The sequence below is a fragment of the Protopterus annectens genome, chromosome 1.part1 (genome assembly GCF_019279795.1).
Source record: "Protopterus annectens isolate FY-2018-M chromosome 1.part1, PAN1.0, whole genome shotgun sequence".
In the NCBI taxonomy this organism is placed as follows: domain Eukaryota; kingdom Metazoa; phylum Chordata; order Ceratodontiformes; family Protopteridae; genus Protopterus; species Protopterus annectens.
The window spans coordinates 1767067577-1767084573 of NC_056726.1; the positions used below are offsets into that span (position 1 = coordinate 1767067577).

The 16997-nt window shown below is 38.3% G+C and overlaps 1 protein-coding gene across 1 annotated transcript in view; it reads right to left on the reverse strand.

Annotated features, from left to right (window-relative positions):
• Window positions 1-16997, reverse strand: part of TMEM222 (transmembrane protein 222) — a 293800-nt gene that overhangs the window by 20680 nt on the left and 256123 nt on the right. The window lies entirely within an intron of this gene.

The following is a 16997-nucleotide window of genomic DNA, read 5'->3' on the forward strand; positions in this document are numbered from 1 at the left end:
TTAGTGGCAGAAAAACTTTTATTTTAGCAATTACCATGGAAGAATAGTCATTGTCAAAACGCACAGTTGTCTCATTAAACTTAACAGGAGCTTTAGCCCAAGCAGATTTAAGAACCATCTCTTTATCAAAGATGATAGAAATCTAACTATAACTGATCTAGGATAGTTTTTGTTAGCGTTAGTATTAGCTATAGATCTATGTGCTCTTTCGATACCAAAAGAGAATGCTTCTGGTAAATCTAAAGTTTTAGGGAGCCATGTTGTTAAAAAGAAGTAATATTGTTACCTTCAATATTTTCTGGCAGTCCAAAAATCCTAATGTTATTGCGCCTAGATCTATTTTCCAGGTCATCCAGCTTTGTTTGTAAATGTGTATTTTGTTTCAGCAGAAACTCAATGTTGATTTCCTGTTCTTGTATTTTATTTTCCATGTCATTCACAGCTTCTTCTATGCCTGTCATCTGGATCTTCTGTTGTTGCAGGTCCATATGTAACAAGTCTATTTGTTTTGTAGTTTTTCTATGAAAGTGTCTATTTTAGTATCCATTTTATCCATCTTAGCAGTAAGTTGCTGGACTATAATTATCAGAGACTGAAGTTCTTTCTTGATGCTGGAGTCTTGAGAATTTGTCTTACTGGAACTCATTTCAGACTGATAAACTGACAGGAAAATTTCCAAAATAATTTCTGACAGGAATATTATTAAGATTTCCTTTCTTTTTTAGATATAGTTCAAGAACTATATAAAACAAACATATTTAGAAAGAAAATTACTTCAAGAATTAATTTTTTAAGTAATTAATTCCTGTCAATGTAATGAAATTGGTGGAGCTGAAGAAATCTGCTGCTATCCTGTGTTCATCCTTGGCCACGCCCCCACGACTGTTCATTTCTGATGAGCTGATATAGATAACTATATTGGTTTTAACACATTCAGATAAATATGTTGTTTAATATATCATGAAGTCCACTTTTGTGCTAGTCTTTGTCACAGACTACAGTTACATAGATTCATATGTGTGTACTAGTCTAATGGCCTTGGGGCCTTTACAAACTAGCCATAGGATTACCCTGGCATCGTGCCACCCAACCTTAGTTCCCAGTGCCTCTGTTGAGAAGAGACACTGGAGTTATCCCCGGGCTGAATTTTCTATTTCCCATCCACTCATCAAGACTTCTCTTGAAGAGGGTCAGCGAGGTGCTCTGCTTGACATGTAAGGGAAGTCTATTCCATAGCATGGGCAATTTCTGGGTTATGAACCTGTCCCTCCAGTATGTTCTGTTGATTGTGGTAATGAGGTTGAGGTCTGTGGAGTGTGTGGTGTGGAGGAATTGGAATTTCTTTAGATGCAGAATTTCTAACATGGCTTTGTAAGTCAAGCAAAGATCGCCTCTAAGTAGGCGATATGAGACAGAGAATAGTTGGAGTTTTTTAAGTCTGTCCATATAGGACAAGTGTTTAAGGCATAGGATCCTCTTTGTGAGGTACTTTTGCAGCCTCTCCAGTTGTTGCAGGTGTCTAGTGAGGTACATACCAAATGGGGCATTGTACTTCATTATTGGCTTAATGAGGGAAAAGTAGAGAGAGACAATGACCTCTTTCTTCCTGGATGTAAAACCCTTAGTAATGAGATGTGCCACATAGAAAGACTTTCTGACCACAGTGGCTATGTGGTGATTAAAAGAGAGGTTGCTGTCAACCTGTATTCCCAGATCTCTTACAACACCTTCTGCATTCAGTGGACTATCATCAATGTGGTAATTCTTGGGAACTGGGTTTTTCCCAAAGGGGATAATGACACATTTTTTGGCATTGAGCTTAAGGCCATGGTTCTGACACCAGTCGTTGGTCTCAGTGAGGCCATTCTGTAGGATGTCAACATCACTTGGGGAGTTAATAATAGCTCACAACTTGCAATCATCTGCGAACTTTGTCAGCACCTTCGTGTTGGTCTGGACTTAGGCAAAGTAGATACCAAACAGGAGAGGACCCAGGACCGAACCCTGTGGGACTCCACTCATGACTAGTTGGCAGTCTGACTTGGAGTCAGTGACTTTCACACTGTGGGTTCTATCTGTGAGCCAGTTTGCAACCCACCTAGTGATATAGAGGTTGATGCCTAGCTTAGTGAGTTTTTCTATGATTCCTGAGTGGGGAATGGTATCAAAGGCCTTGGCCAGATCAAGTAAAACAAAAAAGGCAAGCCAGGAACAACTGCAGACCACCGATTTATTTATTTAACCAAAATTGTACTAAGCGCTTTCACCCACACACATCAAGGCATCTTCAGAGTACTGACAATCCTTGTGTTGAACCTCTTTTTAAATCCTTATGTAAATTGGATAATTGAACAATTAAACAATTAAACAAATTATTACCTACGCAGCTAAAAAATTCTTCATTTAAAAGGTACAATCAGCAATATTTACATCAAATATGAACATAAACAGCCAGGACTTGTGCAAACTTGTAAATTTGTAAATGTAATAAAACCTTCTTGTCAAAAACTATGTATATGTAATACCAATAAATAAAAGTTAAAAATACATATATAAATATCTAGGTAATAATATAAATCTAAATAATTATTAAAAATAAATAATTGTTATACAATCCAGCATAAAATCATTCATTGAAAAATTTCCTAACAACATTAAAATTCATATTGTTATACAAAATATTTAAAACATTAAATTATCAGATGTTAACCTAATACATACAAGATCAAATAAATTGAGACTTGTACTTTAGTATACTTGATATAGAAATATGTTCATTAATACCAGGGCTAGAACTTGCATTTAGCCGTAATTGCCATAAAAGTAAAGTTGGCACTGAATCTGTCGGCCAGTATATTGGCAATATCTGTTAACTAGGTATAGGCGCTACCATTGCGCAGTAGCTCAGAACAAATCTGGGTATTGCCATGGATATTTTTTACATAACTATAGAAGACCTTGTGGTTGTCTTTACTATCTGCTGCAATACTGTTTTCATAGCTAGCTTTAGAGGATTTGATGAGGGATCTCAACTTTTTGTTGAGGCTGATAAGGGAGTTTATCCAGTCTTGGCACTTCATCTTATTCCGTATCAGTTTCCTCCTTCTGTTGTAGAGTTTATTTATGGCAGGGGACCAGCAGATTGGCTTCCTTTTTTTGGAGGAGAGCACCTTGGTTCTATCGGGTATGGCGAGATCCATGCATTTGTGTACGTGTTCATACAGTGCATTGGTGTATGATTTGGCAGTCATGCAACTATTCCCCATTCGCATGGGTGCCATGAAGTTATCCACCTCTGTTTTTAGGAGCCCAAAGTTAGCTTTGTAGAAGTTTTTCTGTGACATACCCCACATGCATGATGAGGAATTGGTAGTTGTAGCTTGATGTGCATGTAACTCTGACAAAACCATTTTTGCACTAATTAAGTTGTGGTGAAATGGTAATGAATTTGGCCATTACTTGTGAAAATATCCCCCAACATGGATTTAAATCCCTCCTCTGCATATATGAGTTATTAGAAAATGCGGAGTACATTAATGGCAGTGCACTATTTTGCTGATGATAAGAAATATGGATCAGCTATTCAGACATATTGTCTATATTCTTTATGCTCACATGTACATGATGGTAAAGTAGATTACACAGAATGTTTTGCATACCACTGACTGTACACAGGAGGGGCAGCATTCAATTGATATAATCTTTGAGCACTGACGTGTCATTATGTGAACCCATGTATAAAATCTGACATGTAAATATCATCCTTTATTACTGATGGCTAGCTGTAATAGGTGGAATCATTTTTTTCCCCAAGAGAAAAATGAAATTCTTATAGAAGCTGTGCACCGTCATGGCCAAAACTTGATAGACAGGTGATACTGTGTGGAGACAGCAAGTGTGGAGGGATCTTACTAACATGATAAACATTGTAGGTAGACACAACAGTACCAGGGGGCCTATCAGCGATGTTGTTTTGACATGATGTTCAGTGCAGCCAACAGACACTGCCACTATGAGAGGGAGAGGAATGCCACTGGAGGTGGGCCATCATTGCCTTCCCTGGATCAGATAACAATGTTCCTGGCCTTAGACGATAACAACTGCCAAGACTGTGGTATAACTGGGGGAGGTATCAAGGCAGGTGCTCTAGGATGTACAGATATGCCCAACATTCACAGACACTAAAGCATACTTCAACTGTCATTCACGGAAACTCATTGACAAAGCTTACGTTCTTGTTTTATTACTGTTACAGAACTATGCAGGGCATGTCAAAACATCCAATGCAGATACACACAGTAAGTGTTATAGCATGTGGTATTGCCTGAGCAATGTGTAGAACACAGTTAGCAACATGTGTACTGTTGTGTGATGCAATTGCATATGCCCATCAACATCAGGACAACAGCACCGTTTGTCACATGAATGCCTTCATACTCTTATGTCTGAGGTGTACACTCACATGTTGTTGTTCCATTTTAACCTACAGATACATCCTTACACCAGATGGTGCATTCAACAACAAGCATAGACAGACCTTGTAAGGTGGTTCATATGGTTGCTATAGTGCAACAGTGTTTATCACCAATATGGCCCTCAGTACTAAAATCAGCTTGTTCCCTTTCACAGGCAACTCATCTGGGCACCAGCATAGCATGTCAGATAAGTGTTTCCATACTGTGTCAGTGTGATCATTAACTTTTGTGTGCCTTTGTTTTCTGTTATGTCTGATGTGTATACTCACATTTGTGTTCCATTTAAACTGCAGGTACTGCTTAACACCAGATGCTTCATTTCCCAACTGGGGAGGACAGACTTGGTAAGGCAGTCTATATGGTTGATATAATGCCAAACTGTTAAGTACATCTCTGTTCTTCATGACTAATGTGGTCTTGTTCATCTGGAAAACATCGCCATCCATCTAGTATGTGCATGTCGTATCTACTGTGTGTTATTACATCATTTTAAATGCTACATGATGCCGTGTATGTGCTTACTACTGAATTGTTGTGTACATGTATATTTTTACATGACAATGACATATCAACCCTCACTACAGGTATCAGAAACCAAGGAGGACATGTCAGGTACATATTCAGTGTTTTTTTTATACTGTCTATCACACTTGTGTGATATCTGACTGATATGGATATTTCTGCTGTATAGGGCCTTGCACCAACCACATCCATGTTGACCCAGTATGTCCATATCACAGTGAGTATTGTAGTTATATAGTTGCCCAATTATGTCACTCATATCCTGTCTCATGTAAGTTCTGTAAATGTATATCACATGTAACATCGGTCTCTATTTGCAGGACATCCACTACCTGCCTCCTGTATGATAGTATGGTCAGTGACACATGGGCCACTACATTAGTTTCATTGTCCAGCCTGGAAGTGGATAGTCATGTGTAGCATGGTGGAGCCTTTGATCAGAAGGGCAGGGTGGCTGTCCATTCTGATGGTGTGGACATCAGATGGTGGATGTGATGATGACCATGATCTCTGTCCCATGTTGAGTCTGGGACTGATGGTGATTCTTCCCCAAGACAGACTGATGCTGTCCATTGGACAACACATGGCAGTGCAGTGGATGTGTGTGGATGTGTGTCAAAAGGTGTCCACTTACAAATGTTCATAGCAACATCACTCTGACCTGCATGCATTTGCCCATGCCAATGATCATACAGTACAATAGTTTCATGTGTTACATGAAAGTCAGGAGCGCAGACATGGAGGTCATGACAGCAATGGCTGCAATGCATGTTAGTGTGGTAATTTTTACACCCTCTGTTGAAAGCCTTGTTACAGTGGTGCAACAGCAGTACCATAGTATGAAATGGGTATTACTTGACTGTACTGAGTAGACTACATCCAGTGGAGAGAGGCAAGCTCTCAGAAGACCAACACATGGCCCTTGTACATCATTTGAAACAGTCACCAAGGCCATTGATGAGGGGAAGGTGGTCCACACAGCCTACCTGGACCTCGCAAAAGCCTTCAATACAATACCCCACTCGGACATTATACATAAGCTCACCAGCTTAAATATAAACCCCTATGTCACTAGATGGGTTGCAAACTTCAAGGACAGAACCCACATGGTTAGAATTGCTGGAGCCATGTCAGACTCCAAACCAGTTACAAGTGGTGTCCCACACGGCTCAGTCCTGTGACCTCTCTTGTTCAGTATATATTTCTCGGAGGTACAGGCCAACACGGAAGGACTGTGGCTGACCAAGTTTGCAGATGACTGCAAACTGGGTGCCATAATCGACTCTCCAGCCAACACAAGCATCCTCCAAAAGGGCCTCATAGAAACAGACAACTGATGCCAGAGCCATGGCCTCAAGCTAAATGCCAAAAAGTGTATAGTCATCCCCTTTGGCAAAAACAAAGTGCCCAAAAATTACCACATAGGTGGTAATCCATTAAGTACAGAAGAAGTAATTAGGGACCTGGGGACCCAAGTTGATAGCAAGCTCTCATTTGACAACCACGTGGCCAAAGTGGTTAGAAAAACATTTTATATAGCCCACCTAATCATGAAGGGATTCACATGTTGATCAGGGGAGGTCATCGTGCCTCTTTACTCATCCCTCATCAGGCCCATAATTGAGTACAATGCCACTTTTGAGATGTACCTTACCAGACACCTGCAGCAACTGGAAAGACCCCAAATGTACCTCACCACGAGGATCAAAGGGCTCAAACAGATGCCATATGCTGCCCTGTTAAAGAAACTCCAGCTCTACTCAGTGGCATACCACCTGCTCAGAGGCGATCTGTGCCTGACGTATAAAGCCATGTCCAACCCGGAATTAATGGACATGCTGCACCTCAGAAAATCCAAATCCCATTGAGCTACGTGCTCGAGAGACTTGAACCTCAGCACTGAAATAAATAGGACATGCTGGAGGGACAGATTCATAACCCAGAGGCTCCCTTCACTCTGGAATAAAATCCCAGTCCAGGTTAGGCAGAGTCCCTCATTGACTCTCTTCAAGAGGAATCTTGATGAGTGGATGGGTGATCGTAGGTTTATCCCGGGTATCACTACTGTGTCACTGTTAGACAGACGCACAGTATACTAACCTCGAAAAAGGGCATAGCAAAATTAATTTAAAATGGGTGGCGAAAGCCAAACACACTCTGGCTAGGCTTATAAATGCCCTAGGGCAGATAGCCTAGTATGAACCTATGAACCTATTGTGCTTCAATGTGCACACACATCTGCTGTTGGTCTACTCTGAACCCAGCAGTCATGTCCAGACAGACACATTGCACTATTGCTCCTATTAACACTGTGATACACACTGCTAGTGTCACTACTTCCGGTTGCCTGGTACAGCACAGTGGGCTAAGTGTTTCTGGATGTGGTAGGGGCAGTCAAGACAGTAGTGTGAGCCATCTGTGTGGGCACCCTAGAATGCATCAGACAAATGTTAACAGTTGATCCAGTGTGTGTTCTCTTCTGTCACTCTGACCCTGTGGCAATGATGACAGTTGTGCTGACCACTACCTAATCCATCTTTAAGAAGCTTTGCAAATGTTTGATGTAATGGGCTTTTTCTGATCATTTAACTGACTGAAGTGGCAGCCTTGATGTTGTGTTACTTTGTACATATTTCTCATTATTATATGTTAGTTTGAATATTGACAATAACAGTGCTGTATGTCACAATTTTCCTGGTTCCTTGTTTGTACCTTTGAACAGCTGACATATAGCAAGCATTTTTCATGATTCCCAGTATGTTACCTTATTTTTCCAGCACTGATTGCTACATTACACATTTCCTTGTTTTCTTTCATACCTACATGCACCAGTATATACTCAACTGTATACCAGTGTTACATATGGCATTTAGATTAGGTACTGCACATATTTCCCCTACGCACTACATACACATATATCTACATGGTTCCCTTCATTATCCTCTTGATGACATGTACTTCCCATGCATGCCTCCCCATATCTATCTGATTAAACATGCACACATATATACCCAAGTTGCTATATCCCAAACAATAATGCATGTTGCAGTTGCTGATGTATCCTACCTGTCACTGATGCACTACATGACTGAACATATTCCTATATCTACAGGAGTCATATTGTTGTGCATTGTAGTGTTGACTTATGTGTGACATTCCACATCAGGCATGCAACGAAAACCTTGTTTGTGACATAGGTATGTCTCATTTTGGCCAGTTCTTCACATGTTGTCAATACCCATAATACCCATATTGCTGTATGCTGCACAGTGTGTTTTCTGACACTGATGCACCTCACAATGCAACGTGTGATGCTCTGGTCTTATTGCACAACCCAACAATTAGGTAATGTTGTGCTGATACATTTACATATACTGCTTGGGTCTAAATTTAATTTACTAGCTGTTGTATAGTTAACTTCACAAGCTAATTTTCTGTATTATGATCTCCTAGCTAGACAACCACATCTTCTAAAGTCAGCATCTCAAGCATGCCATACATATGCCAGTGTAGTCCTATCTGGTGCTGTACCTTTCAGAGAGTATTCCTGTGGTGACATTTTCTCAGTAGACATCTAGATGTGTTCCTTGCTATGTCATGTGTATTTGTATAAGGTACTACAGGTAAATCATTGGCTTATGGTATGTATGATGCTCAGTATGGATAACTAATAGGCTGTTTCCATCAGTGATACTCTGTGTTGCTGTTGTAGGACAATATCAGTTTTATCTGTGTACATCTCCACATGTGGCTTGTCACGCAAACATATGGGTCAGATGCCATGTTGCTTGAACTAGGACATATGGCTGCTGCCTCCATCACCCACTCCTATTTCTTCTTACCCCTGTGTCCTCCTGATCATTTTGTAACAGCCCTTATAATTCCATGACTAACATCTGGGATTCTTGGGGTTGATCTCCCATCTTGTTTTGATGTTATGTTGTTTAGCATGGCACACATGGTGACCATATCTGATGTCTTTTCTGGTGAGTATTGCAGTGAACCCAGATGTGTCCAGGCATCTGAATCTTGCTTTCAGCATGCCCAACACATGCTAAGTGGTGTTTCTTGCCATGTTGTATGCTCTGTTGTAGGCACCCATAGCAGGCATTGATGGATCACTGTACTGCATTATAACCTCAGACTCCAGTGGATAACTGCAGTCACTTGGTTGTAGAAAGAAAAAGACACATTTAGTCCTCATGTATACCATTCACAGGTCTAGATTCGGATTCCATCATAGCTGTGGTCCTGTGCTTACCAAGTAGGAACCTCTCCGGTATTTCACCATGTAGAGAAGTGTCCCTCAGAGCACATTCCCTCCATATTTTTGCATGATGCATACTACCAAGGTATATTGCCTTGAATTTGGTAATGAGGCAGGCTGAAGAGTACACCAACTGACAACTGACTGATGACCACCCTTTTCTATTAATATACTGTTTAGCATTTGGTACCATTGAGGTTTTAATTGGTACATGTATGCAGTCAATTCCACTGAGGAAATGGGGAAGTTGGCAGTGGCACAGAACTGTTACATGACAGTTCTGTGCTCCATGGCTGCTGTTGGGAAGTGCAAGTAGTCATCCACTTTGGTGTGCATTATTAACAGGAACAGTGCCAGAATGCAACTGGCAGCTGTCTGGGACACTCCTACATCATCACCCATATACCACTGTAATGTCTCAGAACCAGTATGCCCAGACTCAGAGGCACTTTTGTTTCTACCCTACTGGGTTATCCTGCAGACTGTGAGCAAACATGAGCGGTGCACACATCCTGCACCGGGTCTCAAATCTGTATTTATTATTGCATGAACTAAGAGATGGCTTAACTGATGTCTGCCTCAACACTTAGCTAACTGCCTTCTAGGGTTCATTAACAAATTGTCCTCTATTACAGCTTGTAGTGCCCCAGCCTGTGGTAATCCACTAAATGCATCTTACATTTTTTAAGTGATATTTGTGGAATATGCAGGACTGCATAGAATACTGTGATAAACAGTAGGTTAAGGGTAAACACAAATGCCTCCACTAAGTGCTTTCAGAAAATTGTCAGAGAAGTATTCTGATGCATTTTATTTGTGTTGGGTGCAACTGTTGTGTTTTGGAATCTGGCAGGAGTGCACAGAGTCCACAGTTAACTTATGATGAATAAATTATTTAGTCCTGTTTTAACATCCATTATAGAATAACATCTGTCTCTGATGAGCTGACACCTTCAGGTGCTGCTCTGCCCACAACTTTAATTTAAAATCCAGCCCTAAATAATATAAACTAACAATTTAAACACACATTTGCTAAGTTCATTACATTTATATGACAACAGAAGCAACTACTACACTATAAAAGATACTTAAGCATTAGTAGATCTTGAACATTGAGCATTTGATGAGGCGTTTTAGTGGGTTTGCCAGGTAAATAATAGATCATGTGATTAGTGCTTAAAAATTAAAATTAAAGAAATGGAAGTGAAGGAACAAGGTTGGGCAGAAAATATTAATATTGTAGTGAAGAGATGTGGTGTAAAGAAGCTTTAGAGACAACTATACATATGGCTGTCATAAGGTTTATATTAGAAGTATTGGCAAAGGAGTGAGTAGAGTAACAAAACTATGTAAGCTAGCTTGGAGATGCTTGCAAAATTATTCAGTTGTCAGTGAAGACTGGTTATGAGGCACTGCATTCTGAATGAAGAGAAACAGTTTAACAATATGGCAAGCTGAAGACAACAGTGCATTTGTCCTGCATTTTAAATGAGTTTGCTACAGAGCAAGTTGGATGCGACTCAGACTACCTTGCTCAGTTGTTAACAAATGATTTAAAAACAAATATATATATATATATATATATATATATATATATATATATATATATATATACACACACAAATACATACATATACACACGTGTAGATATATATATATATATATATATATATATATATATATATATATATATATATATGTCTGTTATATATATGGGTCTACTTCCAAAGAACGAAAGTCCATATTACCAAAGACAAAATGAATGAGACGACATCGCTGAAACTTCACGTTCATAAATGACAGGAAATCCGAAATGTTTCACAGGGTAAGTATCCGACTGGCCACCATCTAACAATGAAACATACCGCACTACCTCAAACTCACCCAGATGGGGGAATATGCTCCCCACACACCCCCCCCTAACTAAATACACCAACTCTAGGATCGCACTACACTGAGAAAAAAAGCAATTTCCCCTTATTGGCCACCTGGTAACTTACCCTGTGAAAAATTTTGCCATTCCAGTCATTCGTGGAAGTGAAGTTTCGGCGATGTTGTCTCATTCATTTTGTCTTCGGCAATGTGGTCTTTCATTCTTTTCAGGTAGACCCATATTTATATATAAGATTGTTTTTGGATATATGTATCACACAATGACATATTTGTGCATACATGCATTTCTACACATATGTACATACTTGGAAAAAAAATGAATGTACATACTTGAAAAAAAATGAACACAAACTTTGAAATTCACTATGGATTACAGCATTAAGGCAGAAATTTAAGGTGTGTATTTTTTGTACTACAGATAAAAACAAAGTAAATAAAATGTTTTTTTACAAGATAATGTAGTATACCCTACTGCAAAAACTATAAGCTATCCATCCATGTTAAGAATGTCTACCAGCAAGCATCTGACAAATAAGAAAGCCATTATGAGATGTCCTAGATGGGCTAGGGATGATCTTCATGGCTATGTAATTTACTTACTTCTAGAAAATTAAATATCACATCCAGGAACTGTAGGAAACTGGTGGTTCTAGGCAGTGTCCAAACCAATGAAGCAAATACTACATAAGACATTTATAGCAATTCTTCCTTTGCTTGTAATATTATTTCAGATATCTTGTAGCTTTAACTTCTCATAAGAAAACACAAAATGCCTTTGTAGTGAGACACAGCTAGTTTCCTACAGGTACACATCTTAAAAGAATTATAGTTCATCAAATATCAACAAACTACTTTACACAGTTTAAAATGGCCTATAGTACCTTTGGGACTGTTAGGAATGTCACTGTATTACAGTCTGATATAAATATTTTGTAAATGCAATACAACAGCATTTCAAAAAACATGATAATACAACAGTCTGCTACACAAACAATTACATACACCATTTGATTTTTAATATATTGTTTATTCTCATTAGAAGAGACATACTCCAGGAACTTGACTTTTTATCACTCTATCCATATGCCAAATGATAGCACAAGCCAACATTCCCTCACTACATTCGTTTTCATAACAGCAAGGCAGCTTGCGGTAAAAAACTGAATGGCAATCTTTATCTGCATTTTTAAACAGAAACAAACAATTCTACATGTCAAATAATGTGTTTTACAAGTGGCCAACCACAGACATGCTTGATCATTTCTAGGTTCTGAGCTCTTCATGAACCTCTGTCTTCAGTGGCTAAGGTATCACTGGAGCATCTTTGCTGGAAATGTGCTGTACTGTATTCTCGTGCAAATTTATATTTTTTTTCTCAAAACAGTACTTTTATTTCTAATTTACAAAAAGGATGATAATGCAGTTTTTTTACAGCCATGTGCAAATATTGCACAGTTTACAGCCAATACCAATTAGTATAAACAGAGAATATAAACTGCAAGCATATAAACTGATATTATAGAAAACTCGCCAAGATACAGTGTTTAGGGTAATCAGTATATAAAACTATAGTTTACTCTAAAAGTACACTCCAACCTATGCTGGTTGGACTATCCACATTTCAATTACTGCAATACAAAGTAAAAGAGACCCACAAAAAACAGCCACGTTTCTTCAAAGTATGTGTATCAGACTGAATGTTATACATATTGTATGGGCATTATTAATTTACACATTCCATTAAAACAATAAAACAATGGCAACCAGAACAGCTACTCTCAGTCTAACAGCATTCTTTAATTCACCAAACTTTAGCACTTCTGTTACCTTTACAAAAAGAAGCACACTATTTGCATTGAAGTCCCTTATTAGGCTGGTTAAATTGGAAGGTCCATAACTTGTGTATAGCCCTTTTCATGTAAGCTAAACCTTAGAATAAACTAGCAGACTGAAGAAAAACAAATTATTTCAGCCATAATAGGCAACACTACAACAGCAAATAAATGGCTAACCAAGACAAGGGTTACAGGCTATGGATGCCACACTGGCACAATTGTAACCATTTTTTCAGACTCCTGGCCTTTTCAAAGGGTTCTTCCTTACACAAGTTCAGCTGATGTAGTAGTTTATAATGGTACCTTCCTACCTTCATATGCCTCTACTCTCACAGGTTTAGTGTGTGTGTGGGGAGGTGGGAGTGAGCATAGATCTACAGGGGTATCAACCTAGTCTCTCATAAGCAATTTTACAAAAAGAATGTTACCAGTCCTAGAACTTCCTAGATTTCCAATGCTCGCTATAACGCATCCTGCCAAACCAAAACCAAGAAACTAACCTACGATATAAACTACTACATCAGCTGAACCTGTCATCTACCCTTAAAGCTGAGAATTGCCAAGGAAAACTGTAGTATCTAACAGTGTTCAGCTTTCAAGATTAGTTCTATTTTGCAACTATATACAAATAAATATTCTGAATCTTGAAGGTCCTTTGCATTACAATATAGGGCAAGCCTCTTGGAGCGCTAAATACAGTCTAACTTATAAATCACTAAATCACATGTTAAAAATGTTCAGATATGCTAAAATGTTTTCAATATTACTAAGCTGCAGTAACTACTGAATGCATACTTACAAGGAGATGATGCCAACGGAGCCCAGCAGTAGGTCTTCAGCAGTATTATATTCAGAAAGGTCAAGGCACTATAAATGATAGCATGAGATCCACTATTTTTCAACCAAGTAGTAGAGTTATGTAAGAGTATGGCATTTTATAGCAGAAGATTAAAGCCATGAGCTACTAACAAACTTTACCCCGCAGTCCTGGGCTTGATTTCTCAGCCTCTATTTGTATACTATGCAACTACGAACAAGTCAGTTAGGCAGTCGGTGCTTCCAAGTCTCCACTGAAAACAGGCACTTGTACACAGTGTGCTTGCCTGACAACAAACAAATAAAACAATAAATAAAAGAACCAAGATAACATATGTATGTGTATATATATATATATATATATATATATATATATATATATATATAAATATAGATATATATATATATATATATATATATATATATATACACACATACATACGTTTGACAGAGGCTCTTGTACTATAATTAAAACTAGAACAGGTACATTTAACCCATCCTTCCTTCAATTCTTGCTCCAATAATAAAATTAAGAGAAGACTGCCCAGCAATTCACAGCACCCACTTATCCTCTAAGCAACGTTTCTGTGTGTCTTTTACATGAGAAGATATGAAAATCATTTAACAAATATTGTACATGATCATCCCACCAGAAAGGAAGCATCTTCCATAGCTTAGTTCAGTATCAGCTCCTGGAAGGTATATTTTTACAGCAGACAAATGTTAAGGTAAACACAAAATTGTTTTTTTTTTTTGTGTAGAACATAACAATGTAATGTGCCCTACTGCTGGACTGCAAGTAATACAACAATTACTTGACACTCTCTACAGTTCATACTTAGCCTTGTGAAGCATGTCTTCCCGGAGCTCCCAAAAATAAATGGTCAAAGGGTCGTGCATGAGACCAAAGGCAATGGATGTTAAGTATTCTACTGCCACCCCAAGTGGACATCTGTTATTAGCCAGAGTACTACAGCCCCTTCATTCTATCAGCCTAAATGTTTGGCTCAACCCTATATCAAAGGCCACCCCAGTCAGAACAACCTAGAAGTATAGTAGATCTGTTTGTCTACAGAAGAACTACACAGCAGCTTCAGTATGGCATCATCCTCACTACTTCACTAAGGATTTTAATATGCCCAGTATCTTACTGTCCTTCCTGCAGCTGGACAGTGATCACAATGTTGACTATGGCCTACAGTTCTGACAAAGTGCAACCATTTATGCAAACAGCCCTACTACAGTACACTTTGCTGCCTGCTAGGGCAGGAATACTGTCTGCATGACAGACTGCTGCTGTCCTGTCATCTGTAAAGTGTACTGGGCAGGCATTTTCCAGAATGGGCAAGTCAACCTTAGCACCTAAATTCCATTCCCATGGATAGCTCTTTCACTGCCTGTGTCTGTTAACTGAACCTAGCTTGCCTTGAGCTGGTGCAGTCAAGGCTTTATCCTATGCCAGAGATGGCTTTAAAACTTTATATAGTTAAAACTATATTTACTCACATTCCAGGTTTAGTGAGTAAGAAACAATAGCTGTCATGGTTGTTTGGGGGGCTTACACCATTAAGTTTTAGAAACATTTATTTAATTTTTATTTATTTATTTTATAATTCAATTTACTTTTCCACCTCCCTTTCATTACTGGGTTGCTGCTCAAATTAGAATTGTACAACTGCATGAACGTTGCCATAACAGAAAGTATGGATTTCCATCTAACCAACCATATTCAGATTTATTTGCATTATTTTAATCTAATTACTTACATTTTGACCTTTCACTGTCATTGCAAATGCACCTTGGGCATAGCTTCTTAGAAGTTTTCTTGCATTCAATTTCCATTCATTCAGATTCATAGTTATATATTGTTTTACTCTAGTTACTTAAATTATGACCTTTCACTACAAAGACCCATTGACTTCAGCATCCTAAAGCCTTTCTCTGATTCAATGTGCAAAGGAACTGTACAGGCAATTTGGAAAATGCACTACACCCATTCATTCCATGGGTGCTGTTATATGGGGGTGGTTGGCCACCAGAGAACTGTTATATACCTATGAAGCAAAATGCAGGTAGTAGAAAATTTGGAAACCACTAGTCCTCTGTGAGACAACTCCTGCAGAAGTCATCTAGAAGTAATGGCAAATATTTTATAAGAAAGCTGCATACAAACGACAGTTAGCAATCAGGAGAAGAAAGGATAGGAAGGCAGAAAAAATTAACACATCAAGAAAGATTTAAAAGTAACCACCAATGCAAGGATTTCATAGTTGTTGCAAACAGATAGCTCTGATATGGACAATTCAAAAAAGCACAAATGGCATTGTTTGGAAAACTAAGTTTTAGACATAAAAAACTGCAGCTATATATATTATAAGCTGTTAAGGAGGCATCTAAGATGTGAAGATAGGGGCAATTCTTAGCTGATATTAACAATACCCACAAAATACAAAACCATTACAAGACCATATAGTCTCAACTGGGGACTAGTCAATCCTCTGGCTACTCTAATTGCTGGCTGAATACAGTTCTTAATACAATGTAGTAGACTAAATGAGCTACTTCCCACAGTTTTAGTGGGGACATTGTTGTTATTAGGATACTTTTGGTAGTATGATTCATTTACCAAAACTAACACTGAAGAATAAGGAGAAGCTGCATGCCCAAGTGTGTCATCCTTTCAACAAGTCATTAAACTAAGGGAGCATCTAGCACAGTTTGTAGCTCAAGTGATGTAAGAAATCCCATGGCACTTGTTGAAAATAGTAGGGGTATTATTTTATTTCAACATCAAAGACAAAATAAAAATCATATTATTTTGTTAAATTTGTGCAACTGATAATCCTTTCATAAAAAAGGTAACAAAGCCCCGACAGATTTGATGAACATTCCAATTTTTGTTATACAAGACAAAAAAATAAATAAATAATTAAGCTGGGTGTACAAAAGAAATACCCAATAAAGTGTTTCCTTTTTTTGATAACTGTTAATAAACCCTCACTCCACAACAAATAAAGAAGTTACATCTTAAGCTGAGATATCAATAGCATATATTCCCTTGAAATTTTCAGATGAAGACAAAGACAAAAATGCTATAACACAATACATTCTACAAAGGTATGCATACATTTCTAAATTTCATAGAAGAATAAACCCTCTCTCCCATTTTTAAAACTTAATAAATCTTTA